The sequence below is a fragment of the Rhinopithecus bieti genome, unplaced genomic scaffold (genome assembly GCF_001698545.2).
Source record: "Rhinopithecus bieti isolate Rb0 unplaced genomic scaffold, ASM169854v2 scaffold_9876, whole genome shotgun sequence".
NCBI lineage: Eukaryota > Metazoa > Chordata > Mammalia > Primates > Cercopithecidae > Rhinopithecus > Rhinopithecus bieti.
Window position 1 is genome coordinate 1,324,816 of NW_016806295.1, and position 14,719 is coordinate 1,339,534.

Genomic DNA, 14,719 nt, shown 5'->3' on the forward strand with positions numbered 1-14,719 from the left:
CTGACTTAGCAGTTCATTTGGCCTTACTACAAGCTGCTTTCGTGAAAAAGCTCAGATTCCTGGCTCAGAATGCCTATGCTAGAAGAGTGTGCTCTCAATGGAAGGGAAGCAATAGTTATACATTTTTCTCAGTGGACCAGCTCTCAAGTGAAGACAGAATTTTAACCAGTGTTCAGTGTCTTCCATTAAAATCCCCAGCTCTCCATTTTTCAGTGTGAAAAAAATCCAGTCCAGGGTTTCTGCAGACAGTAATTTTCGATGGCAGGGTCAGCAAATTGGGCTAAGTGTGTGTACTATGATCTCCATAAAAGGGAATCACTGAATTTTCTGTCCACTTAGCAGCATCTTTTGTTAATCACGTGCAAGAAGCTTGTATTATTTGTGGAGCACTTTGACATCTCAGCAGTTTATGGAGTATATATGAAGAATGGGAGCACTTAATCTTCTAATAAAATGTTGCATTACAACTTTAGCACTGAACTTTTAAAGAAGGAATCATGGATTATCCTGCAGCCAAGTATTAACAGAAAGGACATACTGTGGTCTCACATTCAAACAACTTCAAAGATAAGGAGATTTATTTTACCCATTATAATTTCCTCCCAAAGCAAAAAAGCATTTTTATTAAAATGTCATAAGTTCATCCAGGTAGGATTTGGGTGAAGGTAATTTGGGACAAGCTACTGTGCACCGGTAATGAAAACAGAAACGAATTCAAGCTTCTAATAGAAAAGTGACAAGCAAATAAATTAATCTCCAGGTTATTCAATTTTAGAAAATGATATAAGACATAAGATATAAATAAAACTGGAAAGGAAAGTTAAAACACTCTCCGGGTTTCCATATGGATGATTTGTAATTTAAAATGATCCTGGAGGGGAGTCCAGGACAAATCTGAATATCGAGCTTTGCCCACAACCTTTCTGATTGCTGTTTCTTATGCGTTTACTGCAGCTCTTCTTTCCCCATTTCTGTGTTAAGTGTGGACAAAATTCACACGTGCCTATTACTAGCATAAAGGGCACACACTGGGCTTGCTGTCTGAGACTGGCCAGGGGGTCCCTTAGTTTTGTCTGTTACTTAAATTATCAACTCCACCTAACTACAGGAAACACAGAAACTGTGTGTTGCAGTCCACACACTGTAAGCAGCATGAAATTCTATTTCGGTGTCTAGGAAATGGGGTAGGGAAGGGCCAGTCCAGGACACAGGTAAGAATAGACTTTTGCCCTTGAGCTCTCCCACCTTTCTCTTTCTCCTTATGAGTTGCTCTTCTACCCTAGGGTTTCCAGACACTCATGCTATTCTTTAGTCCTAAAAATTCCTCCTCAAAGTCTTGCTTTTCTCAAAATGCTCCATGCCCCATAGTGAGCTTCCTCATACTTCCTTGGTCCCGCTTCCCTCCTGTGGACAGCTTAGTGAGTGCGCCCTTCCCTCCACACGCCCAGAGGGCTGACCCCTGCAGGTAGCATCTTCGCAATGGCCCCCACAACAGACTTGAGACAGGAGCATAAAACATAAAAGGGAGGAGGAAGCAGCACTCCTGTAGGTCTCCTGGCTCTTGCTCCAGCAGGATGGCGCAGGAAGACACATGAGGTCCTTTTTCTTAACTTAGATGTTCAGACCAGAACTCTTATCTGGAACCAGTGAGCTGAGCCCCTGGGGAGCCAGGACTGATCCTGGTTTTAAGGCAGTTAATGCTCCCTATTCTTGCCTCCAGGTGTTTTTAAAATCCTCCCTACTCAGATAGGCACCAAGATAGATTATGTGTCTGGCTGCAAAGAATATCTATGCACATTCCTAAAAGCAAAAATGATACAAGCCATATTTCCTTCCATAAAACAAAGAAACTAAAAATAAAGAACAAAAGGATAGCAAAAAAGAAAATAATTTATCAATCGATGCAATAGTTTTCAATAGATTAGACAAATAGCAACGGAGGGAATCAGTGAGGGAGACATCAGCACTGAGAAATCGCTCTGATTACAGCAGATATGTATATAAAAAACAGAGACTGTGAATGATCATTTAGGACGAATGAATGATAGGATGCACATTCTGTTAAGAGTTCTAGGAGAGAAGTAATGGAGAGAAGGAAGTATTTGGAGCTAACAGCTGAAAATTTTCCATAATTGAGAAATGTAATCAAATCAAAGAAAAAAGAACCCAAAGAAAGTAGAAGCAATATAATAAGATTTAAACAAAACGATTTAACAGCTAACTAAAATTCACAGATTTCATCACTAAAATAAAAAGACAGTTCTTTGCAATGAAAAGAGCAGACATTTAAAACATTGTCTAACGTAATATAAATACAAATATAATTTTAAAAGTTGATATAAATGTATAAATAAAATATAAGAAGATATTCTTTAAAATATATTAATATATTTTAATGTCCAGGTTAATGGACAATTTTGAGAAAACTATAAATTATCGTTTTAACTTAAGAAACAAAATTCAAGCAGTCAAAAGCATCTAAACCAAAAGCAAAAGATAATAAAAAGAAAAAATCTACCCGTAATAATGAAACCAAGTTCAGCGATTTTCTTGAGTTAATAAATTTTACAAAACTTTAGCTCATATACTAGATTATCCATGTGCGATACAGACTTTGCTATAGCATAAAACAATGTGAGACGCCTGTTACCTTATTCTGTGAGGCTAGCATAAAACTAACACCACAACTAGACAAAGCTGACACAAAACTAAATGAGATCAGCCAATCTCACTAACACAGAGAGGTGCAGAAATTAAACCCAAAAATTATCTTAGCAAATTTCACAGAATAATGATTTTTAAAAATTTATGTGTCTTGTAAAATCAAGACTTAGATATGCAAACACGATTCAACAGTTTCAAAATCTATTAATTCAATTGTCTTCAAATTAAAAGAGAAAAACAAGATCTCAATATCAAGAAAGCATTTGCTAAAATTCAACATCCTGATTACATTACTGATAAAAACATAAACAAAGCAACACAGTAAAGTTAGAAATAAAAGAAAACTAGAAAACTGGAGCAAACATAATAGCTAATGGCAAAATATCAGAAATATTCATGTCAAAATTATACACAAGGACACCTACTAGCACCATTTATGCAACAGTGAGTAAGAAATCCTAGCAATAAATACAAAAACTGTACAGATGGCATGAAGAAAAAGACAAAACTGCCATTAAAAAAGTTTTATCTGATAATCTACCCCAAAATTTCACAGAATTAACTGATAAACTATATTAACTAGTAAAGTGGTCTGATACAAACGTTTAAAAATACTTACTAACAGTAACCAATTGGAAAACATGGTAGAAAGAAATAAATGCCATTACCAATGGTTTAAATGCACACAAAATCCCAAGGAAGAACTTTTATTATCTAAATGGACCCTGTTCTAACATTACAGAGACCCCAATATCTAACAACTCCCTTGGCAATGTGAGGTGGTTCAGGCAGGTGTGGAGGCTCTGGGTGCACAGGTGAGCAGCGACTCTACCATCTTTCACATTGCTTCCAAGGCCATCGTGGAACTGCAATCCTGGTTAGCCAGAGAGGAGGAAAGCATGGAAGCCTGTGTATGGAAGGTTGTTATGGGGTGGCCTGGAAGTGGCATTCATGTTCCACTAGTGAGCTCTCAATCACATGGCCACAAGTAAATTATCAACTCCGCCTAACTACAGGAAACATAGAAATTGTGTGTTGCAGGTTGCACAAGTAATTGCAAGAGGGGCTTGGAAAAGAAGGGGGAATAGATTTTTAACAGCCAGGCATCTCTGTCATAATCTCCCCAAGGGATGAAAAACTGTCTGCACCCTTCTTCCCATCTATGGAGCTCACTCAAGTCCTTCCCCTGGAGATAGACCCCAAGTCTCAACCAGCTCAAAGTCTGGGATCTTTGGGTGTTGCCCTGTCTTCTCCAACCTGGTGGATATGGACCTCATCATGCAGCTGCTGTGAATGACCTGCCCTGGTGGAGAAGGCACAGAGTCATCTCAGTAAAACCTCCCATTAAGAAGGAGCGGTCCAGCAGGAAATACCAGGACACACACAGCAATCACCTGTCCCTACCTATAGGGTACCAGGACCAGCTAGCTGGGCCAGAATCTTGGAAGGGCCTTGATTAGACATTGGATCTGAGCTCCGGGAGAATCTGCTTTGCCCACATTTCTCAGCTGCCTCTGGATCCTCCATTTGGGGAGACTTTTTCTCTCCATTTTCCTTCATGACTCTATTTGAAGTGAGCATTAGAGAATATGACAGGTGTGGGGAGAGCCATATGGTTTTTGTAGCAGTTTTCCTGCTGTTGTCAATTTAGGGGCCCAAAGTTTTTGTACATCTTCAGGTTTTCTTAGGTTCATGCATTCTTTGGTAATACGATTTCTTCAAAAACTTTGTAGGATGCTTATCCATTGTCTAGCAGTGAATTTTACATGCCAACAAGCATACTCATACTTGTAAAACCTATTCATTATCTGACATTTATATTTAATGAGATGTACTATATTTTCTTATTTGGTAAATTTGCCAGCCCTAAAGTTATCGTGGAAAGCCTGTCCAAATGTCTGACCCTGTGTGGCTGGGACCTTTCTCTAGACTGAATCTTCATGTCTACCCCAAATTAATATGTTGAAACCTAATTCCCAACTGGGATGGTATTAGGAGGTGGGGCCTTTGAGAAGTGATTATGTCATGAGGCTGGAGCCCTCATTTTATGATTATTGCCCTTAGAAAAAGATACCCCAGAGACTCCTTCCTGCTTCCAGCATGTGAGGTTATAGGGAGAAGGACATGTACGAATCGGTAATCAGGCGCTTACCAGACACTGAATCTGCGAGCACAATGATTTTGGACTCAGCCTACAGAACTGTGAGAAACAAATTTCTGTTGTTGATAAGGCACTCAGTTTGTGATATTTTTGTGATAGCAGCCTGATTGGACTAAGGCAGGCTTCCACGTCTCCAGTATAGTGCCCATTGCCCAACCACTACTTTAGGCCATGTATTTCAGGGCTCATCTATGGCATCGCACCTTCTTAAGGTCGCTGGTTTGATGCTGGTTAGGGTAAAAGCAGCTGTGGCAACAGACTCAAACATGTAACAACTCCCTCCAAGAGCAGTTCATTTTCACTCATCGAACAGCCCAGGGCAGCAGTCCAGATGGTGAGGCTGGGACTCTGCTCCACTGCATCATTCAGGGAGCCAGGGCTTCTGTCACCTTCCACAGCTTTCTCCCAAGATCACCCTGGGAGTTGTCATCCAAGCAGGAAGGAAAGAGAGCTTAGAGAAAGTGTGGGATGGTTTTAAGGTCCTGGCTTGGAAGTAACAGCCATCACTTCTGCTCAAATTCCACTAACTACGACCTCAGCCAGATGACCCCAACTAATTGCAAGGGAAGCTGGGAAGGGAATCTAACTGCTTGTGCAAAGAAAAGGGTTGATTACATTTTGAAGAGTTGCCAGCAAATTCTACCATAAACCTGACAAAGAGTATACAAGCCCGATGTGAATAAAACTGTAAACTTTGTTGAAGCATGTTTAAAAAAAAAAAAACTAAAGAGGAGACATACCCTATACCTACATTGAAAGATAGAGTCATGGACAATGTAAATTATCTCCAGGTTAATCTATACATCTCCTGAAACTGTCACTGAAAATTTTCAGTTTAACTGAAAGTTTTATGAACTTGATAAAAGGTTTTTAAAATTCATATAGCAGATGTTTTAGTCAGTTTTGCACTGCTATAACCAAATATCTGAGACTAGGTAATTAATACAGAACAGGAATTTTTCTCTGACCGTTCTACAGCCTTAATCCAACTGAGGTGCTAGCTGGCTCAACTATCAGGTAAGGGCTGTTCTCTGCTTCCAAAGTGGTGCCTTGAATGCTACGTCTTCCAGAAGGGACAAATGCTGTGTCCTCACATGGCAGAAGAAAAGTCTGTTTCCATGCTGCTGACAAAGGCATACCTGAGACTAGGCAATTTACAAAAGAAAGAGGTTTTTTGGACTTACAGTTCCGTATGGCTGGGAAGGCCTCACAATTATGGCAGAAGGTGAAATGCATGCCTCACATGGCAGCAGGCAAGAGCAGAGAGCTTTTGCAGGGCGACTCCCGTTTTTAAAACCATCAGATCTCATGAGCCTTACTCACTATCACGAGAACAGCACGGGAAAGGTGTGCCTGATTGATTCAATTACCTCCCACCGGGTCCCTCCCACAACACCTGAGAATTCAAGATGAGCTTCAGGTGGGGACACAGACAAACCATATCAGGAAGGAAGGGTAAAATGGGGCCAGAGTTCCTCCTTTAAGCCCTTTTACAATGATAATAATTTGAAGAAACCTAAACATCTCTCAAAATGCCCCATGTCCCAACACTGTTGCATTGGGCATTATGTTTCCAATATACGAATTTTGGGGGACACATTCAGACCACAGCAGTGCCGAATGTCTAATTCATTTTTACAAAGAGAACAATAAGATGGCAAATTTACTTGTATTTCGTTCCATTTTGTGTTCCCATAAAGGAATACCTAGGGCTGGGTAATTTATAAAGAAAAGCAGTTTATTTGGCTCATGGTTCTGCAGGCTGTACAAGAAGCATGGTGTAAACACTTGCTTCTGGTGAGGGCCTCAGGCTGCTTCCACCACGAGTGGAAGGTGAAGGGGAGCAGGTTTATGATGTGGTGAGAGACAGACTGAGAGAGAGGGTGAGAGAGGGAAGGGAGTCTCAGGCTCTTTTTTTTTTTTTTGAGACCAGAGTCTCGCTTCTGATTCGCCCAGCCCAGCTAGGAGTTTCGCAGTGGCACCAATCTAAGCTCACTTTTCAGGCTCCCGCCTCCCGGGGTTTTCACCGCCATTCTTCCCGCCTCAGGCCCTTTCCAGAGGTAGCTGGGACTTACAGGCGCCCGTCCACCCACGGGCCCGGGCTTAATTTTTTGTATTTTTTAGTAGGAGACGGGGTGGTCACTTGTGTTAAGCCAGGATGGGGTTTCCTCGAATCCGTGACCCTTTTGTGGATTCCGCCCACCCCTCGCCTCCCAAATATTGCGGAATTACAGCTGTGAGGGGGCCACCCCCCCCCCTCCGCGCCCGGCGGTCTTCAGCTCTTTTTTAAATTCAACCAAGCGCCTCTCTCATGAACTTTATTAGAAAAAAAGGTTTTCTTCAACTCACTTGCCAACGCGGATTTATTCCACCCAAGCATTTTTACTAGGGGATCTGCCCTCGTGGACCCAAAAGCACCTTTTCCACTACCCCCCACCTTCCCCAAACACTGGGAGATCAAATTTTCAGCGTTGAGATTTTTTGGAGGAGACAAAAACAATTCCAACTATACCAGCTTTTTTCTTATCCCACTATAGATCGTTGGCATTTTTTTAAAAACAGTGTAGTTGCTTACCAAAGTAGGAAAAATAGAGCAGAATAAACAAGGCTCGAGGTTTTTCAGAAACATATCCTTAAATATTATTCATTTCCTTTTTTCAAAAAAGGGACGGAATCCTGGTCACATGGCCTACCCAACATAGATGAATTCTTTTGAAAGCCCACTATTCTAAGGTGATTGGAAAAGAAGTGGCTGGTTCATAAAAAGAATAACTGGCATGTGATTATTTATATGCGATACCTAGAGTAAGGGTTTCAAACCTCATGGAGGGGACAGAAAAGTACGCTGGCAGGTTTTCCAGGGGCTTTCCCAGTTCTTTTCACCCTTTTTGGAGTGAAATTGAAGAGTTATTTTTTAATGGGGTACAGAGTCAGTTTTGTAAATTTAAAAAATTTCTAGAGAGAGATGGTGGTCATGATTGCAACAAACAAACGGTGAAATGTAAACTTAATACTTAACTAAATTTATACCACTTTAAAAACAAATTAAAGATATTTAAATTTTATGTTTTTTTGCTATAAAATTTTAAAAAACTCTTTAAAAAATTATACACTTCTTCTGTTAATGAGGAAATATCTCTATGGGGGCACAAAGATAATGGGTTTTAAAGGTAACAGTTAAATGGAATTACTCAATTCAATAAATAATTTTGAGATAATAGATATCTATATGAAAAAAATTTTTCTTTAACATTATAAAAAAATGTTCAGATATAAAACAGAACTGTAAACTTATTAGGAGAAAACATTATAGAGTATTTTCATAATTTTGCAGTGGTATAAATGCCAGATAAAAATTAAGATTATAAATTTAATAAAAGAAAATATACGGAGTGGTTTCATTACATTGAAGTGACGTACAAATATTTCTAAGCAATGTGCAAAAATCAAAAGTCCTACACAAATCTAATGAAATGTTTGTCTTCACAAAAACCTGAAATCTTCTTTAGTGGAAAAGCAAAACACCATAAAGTTCATCGGCAAGTGGTAGATTGGTAGATAATATGTGTAACGTATTTAATCAATAAGGATGAATATCAACAATATATAAAGAGATCCTAAAATTGACACAAAAGAAAACATTTTAACAGAAAATTTAGACTATGAGCATACTCTCTCAGAAGACTCAGACATAGTCAGTGAGCATATGAAAATATGTTAAACTTACTCAAAATCAAGAAATAGTATGTTACAACCATGAGACTTTTTCCTCATCTATTAGGCTGGGATTAATTTAGAAGATGTAGGGTAATCAATGTTCTCATTCATCACTGGTGGGAGTCCAAATGTGTAGCCTTTCAGAAAAAGTGGTAGTAATTCTCAAAATTTAAATATGTACATATTTTGATTCATAAACTTTACACCAGGAATCTATCTTAAATATGAAGTCCATGTGTGAAAAGGCATATATACATAAAAATGTTCATTTCAGCATTGTTGATTTAAGGAGAGCTTGGGAAGTTAGATATTCATCAACAAGGGAATGAATAAATAAATCTGGCTATAGCCATACTGCAGAATACTCTGCAGCCATTAAAAAGAATAAGTTTGGCTTATAGTTACTAACCTTGGAGGATCCCTAAGACACACAGTGTAACAAAACAATGCATATAGAATGATCAATTGTGTAATTGCATAATAACATAATGGAAAAGATTCACGCTGTATTGGTTGGGTATTGCCACAATTCTGTTGTGTAACAAACTCACCGGTCTTGAGAAAAATAACTTACTCTTATGAATCTCTGGGTCATGGAGCAGCTCTATCCTGACACTGAAGCAGTGCTGTGGTCTGCTAAACATGATTCTTGCCCTCCTCAGTCAGCAGGCTGGCCAGGATACATATTTCCTCATGGTGGTGGCAGAGGTGCAAGGGCCTGCACAGAAACATTTCAGACCTCTTAAGGTCTTGGTTTAGAACTGGCACACAACCACTTCTGTCCACCTGCCATTGGCCACGACAAGTCCCTTCACCAAGCCCAGAGTCAAGACACCGCCTTCCTGGAGGCCAATTTGTCCATCTGCTGATATACTAAAGTGCTAGTAATAGTTATTCCTGGGGCAGGGTGGACTCAGGGTAAGATTTTGCGTGATCATTTTGTGCATTTATTTGATAATTATTAGCACCTACTGTGTGCCAACCTCTGTTTGAGGCACAGGGCAATCCACAGTAAACTAAAGAATACTAAAGAATGACCCTTCCTTCATGGAGCTTAGGTCCTGCCAGAGGAGACACCATAAAATGAGGTCATTAAGGAACATATACGGTATGTTAGATAGTGGTAAGTGTTACAGGAGAAAATAAAATCAAAAAGAGTCATATTTGGTCTGTGGAGGGAGGAAGTTGGGTGTCAGGGAAGTCCTCCGAGAAGAGCCTTTTGAGTGAAGATCTGAAGGAAGCCAGGAAATGAGCCGCTTGGGTGTTTGGGGAAAGAGCCTTCCAAAATGGAGGAGAGCAAGTACAAAGGCCCTGCAGGAGCACGGACCACATGTTCAAGGAAGATGAGGGACCATGGTGCTGCAGCAGAATGGAAAAGGGAAGAGGAGAAGGATGTAGCCAGAGAAGTCAGAGCCCTGTCAGGTTCTGACAGGTGTCTCCCCAGGGACTCTGGACAAACCCACAGACCTGTGCTTGGTGGGTTCCTACTAGCCTGGTGCCATCTGGTGCTGATGCCCGCCTTCCTGCTGGGGTTTGCCAGGTGTTCTCAGAAACTCACATTCTATTCCCATGCTCTGCCCCTAGGGACTTTTTCAAGCCTGCTGGACTAGACTTCCTTCCAGGGACAGCAAATCCTTCAGTTAACTGGGCCATGTAGGTACCATGTCTTAAGATGCAACTGATGAAAGTTCTGTAAAATTGACAATGACTGGTAAGTAAATGGATCAAGGATTTGGGGAAACTGATGTATAAACAACAAGATGAGAACTTTTCTGAATAGAAAAATTATAATCAATAGGAAACATACACATTGTATATATAATATACATACATATACACACACAAACACACTAATGTTTATATACACCCATATAATGTAACACATTTTTTTTTCTCACTCTTTTAAGTATCAAAGAAGTAGGGGTTGGTGGGAAGGAGTCCTCCTAAAAGAAAGAAATATTTGGCTGGGCACAGTGGCTCACGCCTGTAATCCCAGCACTTTGAGAGGCCAAGGCGGGAGGATTACCTGAGGTCAGGAGTTCAAGAGCAGCCTGGCCAACACATGCTGAAACCTTGTCTCTACTAAAAATACAAAATTAACCGGGCGTGGTGGCATGTACCTGTAATCCCAGCTACTCAGGAGGCTGAGGCAGGAGAATCGCTTGAGCCAGAGGTTGCAGTGAGCCCAGATCATGCCACTGCACTCCAGCCTGGCCGACAGGGCGAGACTCTGTCTGAAAAATAAATAAATAAATAAATAATATTTTTCCATTGCATTTAAGCAGTAGTGCATTTTAGCTAATTTCTACAATTACCACTGATGTAGCAGATAGAGAAATCTATTAAGTCCCTAAATTCTAATAACCTTGATGCCATAAGCCACATGAACAATGTTAAGATTACTCCCTTGAAATTAACAAGTTAACCAGCTTTGCCCTTGCAGAGCTCACAAATACCACAGATTTTATCCAGTCAATATCACTCAGTAAAAGCACTGGCGTTTTAGACGTAGACAGGTTCCCAACACAGCCACAATCCAGCAGGTGATGGGGTTTGCTGGCTCTCTGGGACACTTCCAGGACAGATGTGTACTGTCCTACCAAACAGCTCATGCAATTCAAAGACATTGAGATGGGGCTGATGTCAAAAGCACACTAAGTACTTAATAATGAGTTTGCATGGTTGTGTAGTTAATAATTACTGTTAGGAGATCTACAATGGCTAAAATACACCCCTCCATTTCTCCAGTAAGTAGTGTTTAGATACCTATCTTTTTGAAGTTTAAAAATAAGTATGAACTCTAATATCATTTGGGCTCCTTCTTCAAAGCTGTTTCTCCTTGACTCTTTAATGAGTAAAAAAATACGCATAAAGTACAGACAGTGTGAGCCATTTATGAACATCTGATATGAGATGTTAGGGTTGACCTGGTGTGTCCTTTGTCTTGAATGCAATGCTTAGTGGGAAATGGGATTCCTATAACCCAAGGCATGCAGTGGTATTATGATTTAATTATCACCTCAATTGCAGGGGAAGAAAGGCATACTGCAGCAAGTGCCTTGGGTGCTGTATCTGACCTTCACGGTGGTGGTGACTGCAAGGCTTGCGTCATGTTCAGAGAATCAGACAGCTTCTCCAGTGACACTAAAACCAAAACAAAGCATCTTTGTTTTACTTACAAGCAGTAAGGCAGATAGAGCTGTGTAAAATAGATGCAGAATTTGAGTAGGTACAAAATTACAGTGTCAGTTCAATCCTCAGACTCAACAATACATTTGTGTAAAAGTTAGGCTTTGATTGTAGCAGGGGGCACTCCAAGACTTGGAATTGGGTTATCTGTATGGATTCAAGAAAAACTGGGAAATTTACACCTCAAGTCTCTCTGAGCCATCATTGCTGGAGGAAGCAGCCTCTTCTCCCTGCCTGTTGAATCTTCCCTTATTTGAAGACCTTTTTATAACTTCACATGCTTCAGCTCCATGGTAAGGTGATATCTAAGACTCTCAGGACTCACTCCCATCACCCGTTAGTGCATGAGACCCAAAATTAGGGTCACAAATGTCAAGTATGCTCCACAGGAGAAATGCAAAGTCCAATCCAGAAAGACATGGTTTATAGGAGAGAGAGAGAAAAAAAAAAAGAGAGAGGGAAGAAAATGATAAAAGGGCAATACTCACCAATTCAAAGTACATGGGTAAATGTAGTGCATGAATCCTAAGAACATTACACCACAGAGCACAGGATTCAACACTGAAAAAGGCTGACTCCATCCATGTGAGAGCACTTACAGAGATTCTAGCTGAATGTGCTGACTTGGGCACCATGGAGCAGCTCTCACAGTTTGCATGGATGGTGGAGTGAATTTGAACTTAATGATGGCTCACATCTGAAGAGGCCAGACTCTCCTGCTCTCTGTGATGGACTTGTTCAGAGAAATCTCTGCATCCCAGAGAACATCTTCTTCCACCACACCCAGGACACCATCGTGGTTGAACTTGATGAGCAAGCACAGCAAGAACCCGAAATGTCTTAATGAGACATATGTGTGGCAAAGTGAACAATAAACCCCACGAAATCTCGGGGCCCATGCCTTGGGGAGGTTTCTCATGGCTCTGTGATCTGAAGCATGTTTGGGTATTTCTTCCAAAGTAAAAGAGAAGTTGTTATTTCATCTATTACCTACCACTAAAAAATGGGCACCGTGTTGAGAAAATATCTTTGGAGGCAACAAATACCACATCTGAGAGTGCTGTACCAACCCATGTATTAAGTAACCAACAAAGCTCCAAGGTAAGTGTCTGGGGCCATATGGACACACAAAAAGCATAACTGAAGGCCGGGCACAGTGGCTCATGACTGTAATCCTAGCACTTTGGGAGGCTGAGGCAGGCAGATCACAAGGTCAGGAGTTCGAGACCAGCCTGGCCAAAATGGTGAAACTCCGTCTCTACTAAAAATACGAAAATTAATCGGGCATGATGGCGGGCACCTGTAATCCTAGCTACTCGGGAGGCTGAGGCAGGATAATCGCTTGAACATAGGAGGCGGAGGTTGCAGTGAGCTGAGATCTCATCACTGAACTCCAGCTTGGGTGACACAGAGAGACTCTGTCTCAAAAAATAAATAAATAAACAAATAAATAAATAAATAAATAAAGCATAATTGAAAATCTGTTTTCAGGAGCTTCTTGCAAGCCCAAATGAAAATCACAATGCAAGTATCTAGGGCTTGGGAGAAAAGCCATGTACTATTCTGCATATAATTATTATTTTAAGAATCAACTTTTATCTTGTTATGCTACTGAGCTTTGTCAAGACAAAATGAGAGCTTCATGACCACTGTTCATCATGAATTGGCTATGCACCGACACACTAGGCCATAAGGTGGGAGGAGAATCAGATTGGGCAAGTCCAGAAACAGGTTTCATGAGCAGGTGACTGCTAAGGACTCCAATTGCATCTTTTCCTTCTTCTCCATCTTTTCTTCTCATAATTTACACTTAGGACCTCATTGGGAGTTGCCTACAGTGGCTGGTTTGCAGATGGTTCTGATATGCTGGCACCAGCCATAAATGGATCGCTGCCAATGCTACTCCTTCATTCAAGGGTAGCGCTGAAGAACAAAGGGAAAAGGATAGCTTCCCAGTGAACAAAACTTGAAGCAGTAAAATTTAGTTTTTCATTTTGTCTGCATAACAGATGGCCAGAAGTATAGATCTACACAAATTCATGTGCGGTGCTCTGAGTAGATGGTCAGAGACTGGGAAATAATGGGATTGGTTAACTAGTGACAGACTGAAGAAGAGATGTGTAAATGGACTTCTCAGAATGGACACAGGGTGGGGCATACCTGTGTCCCATGTGAATGTTCCCCGAAGGTCATCTGCTACACAGGAGACTTTCAGGAATCAGGGGGATGTGATGACACATTCAATGGGTGTCCTGGAAGGCTCCAGGGTGTTTGCTCAATGGGTCCAGGTATAAAGTGGCTAAGGAAGTGGTGATAGAAGCCACTTATGGGTTCAGCAGCATTAACTTCCAGGGGAACCACTCAGCCACATGACAGGGCAAGCAGATTGCAACACTGATCGCCACCAATTACTGCCCTGTCCTGACATAATGGCAGAATGACCTGAGAATACTCAGTTACAGTGCTGATCAAGTGACAGCATCCTGGAAGTGGTATATGCTTTGAAACAGCAATCAATAAACAGGATACAGGAGTCTGGAAATCAAAGAGGCATAATTAGAAATGGTTCTTCTCCTATTCCTTCTGCAAGATTTTTGCTTCTCCCTCCAGAATATTGTGCTTTGCTGGTTTGGAGATACTAGTTCCACAGGGAGAAGTGCTTCTGCTGGAGAAAATAAGGCTGTATCTGTTGAATGGGATATTGAGACTTTATTCTGTCATTTGAGGCTTCTTATTCCACTACAAAGAATAGAGTAGCTGTCCTGGCTGATCTCTAAGCAGAGATTGGGTTTCTTCTCACAAGGGAGGTAGAAAGAACTATGTCCCCCGTAAAAACCCAGGGCATGTTCTTGAGTGCCTCTTGGCTCTGCCATGTCTAATAGAAAATGTTAGCGGACAATTTTGTGGGCTAGATTGTGTCTGCCGAAAAAGCTATGCTAAAGTCCTAACCCCCAATACCTGTGAACGTGATCTTATTTGGGAGTACAG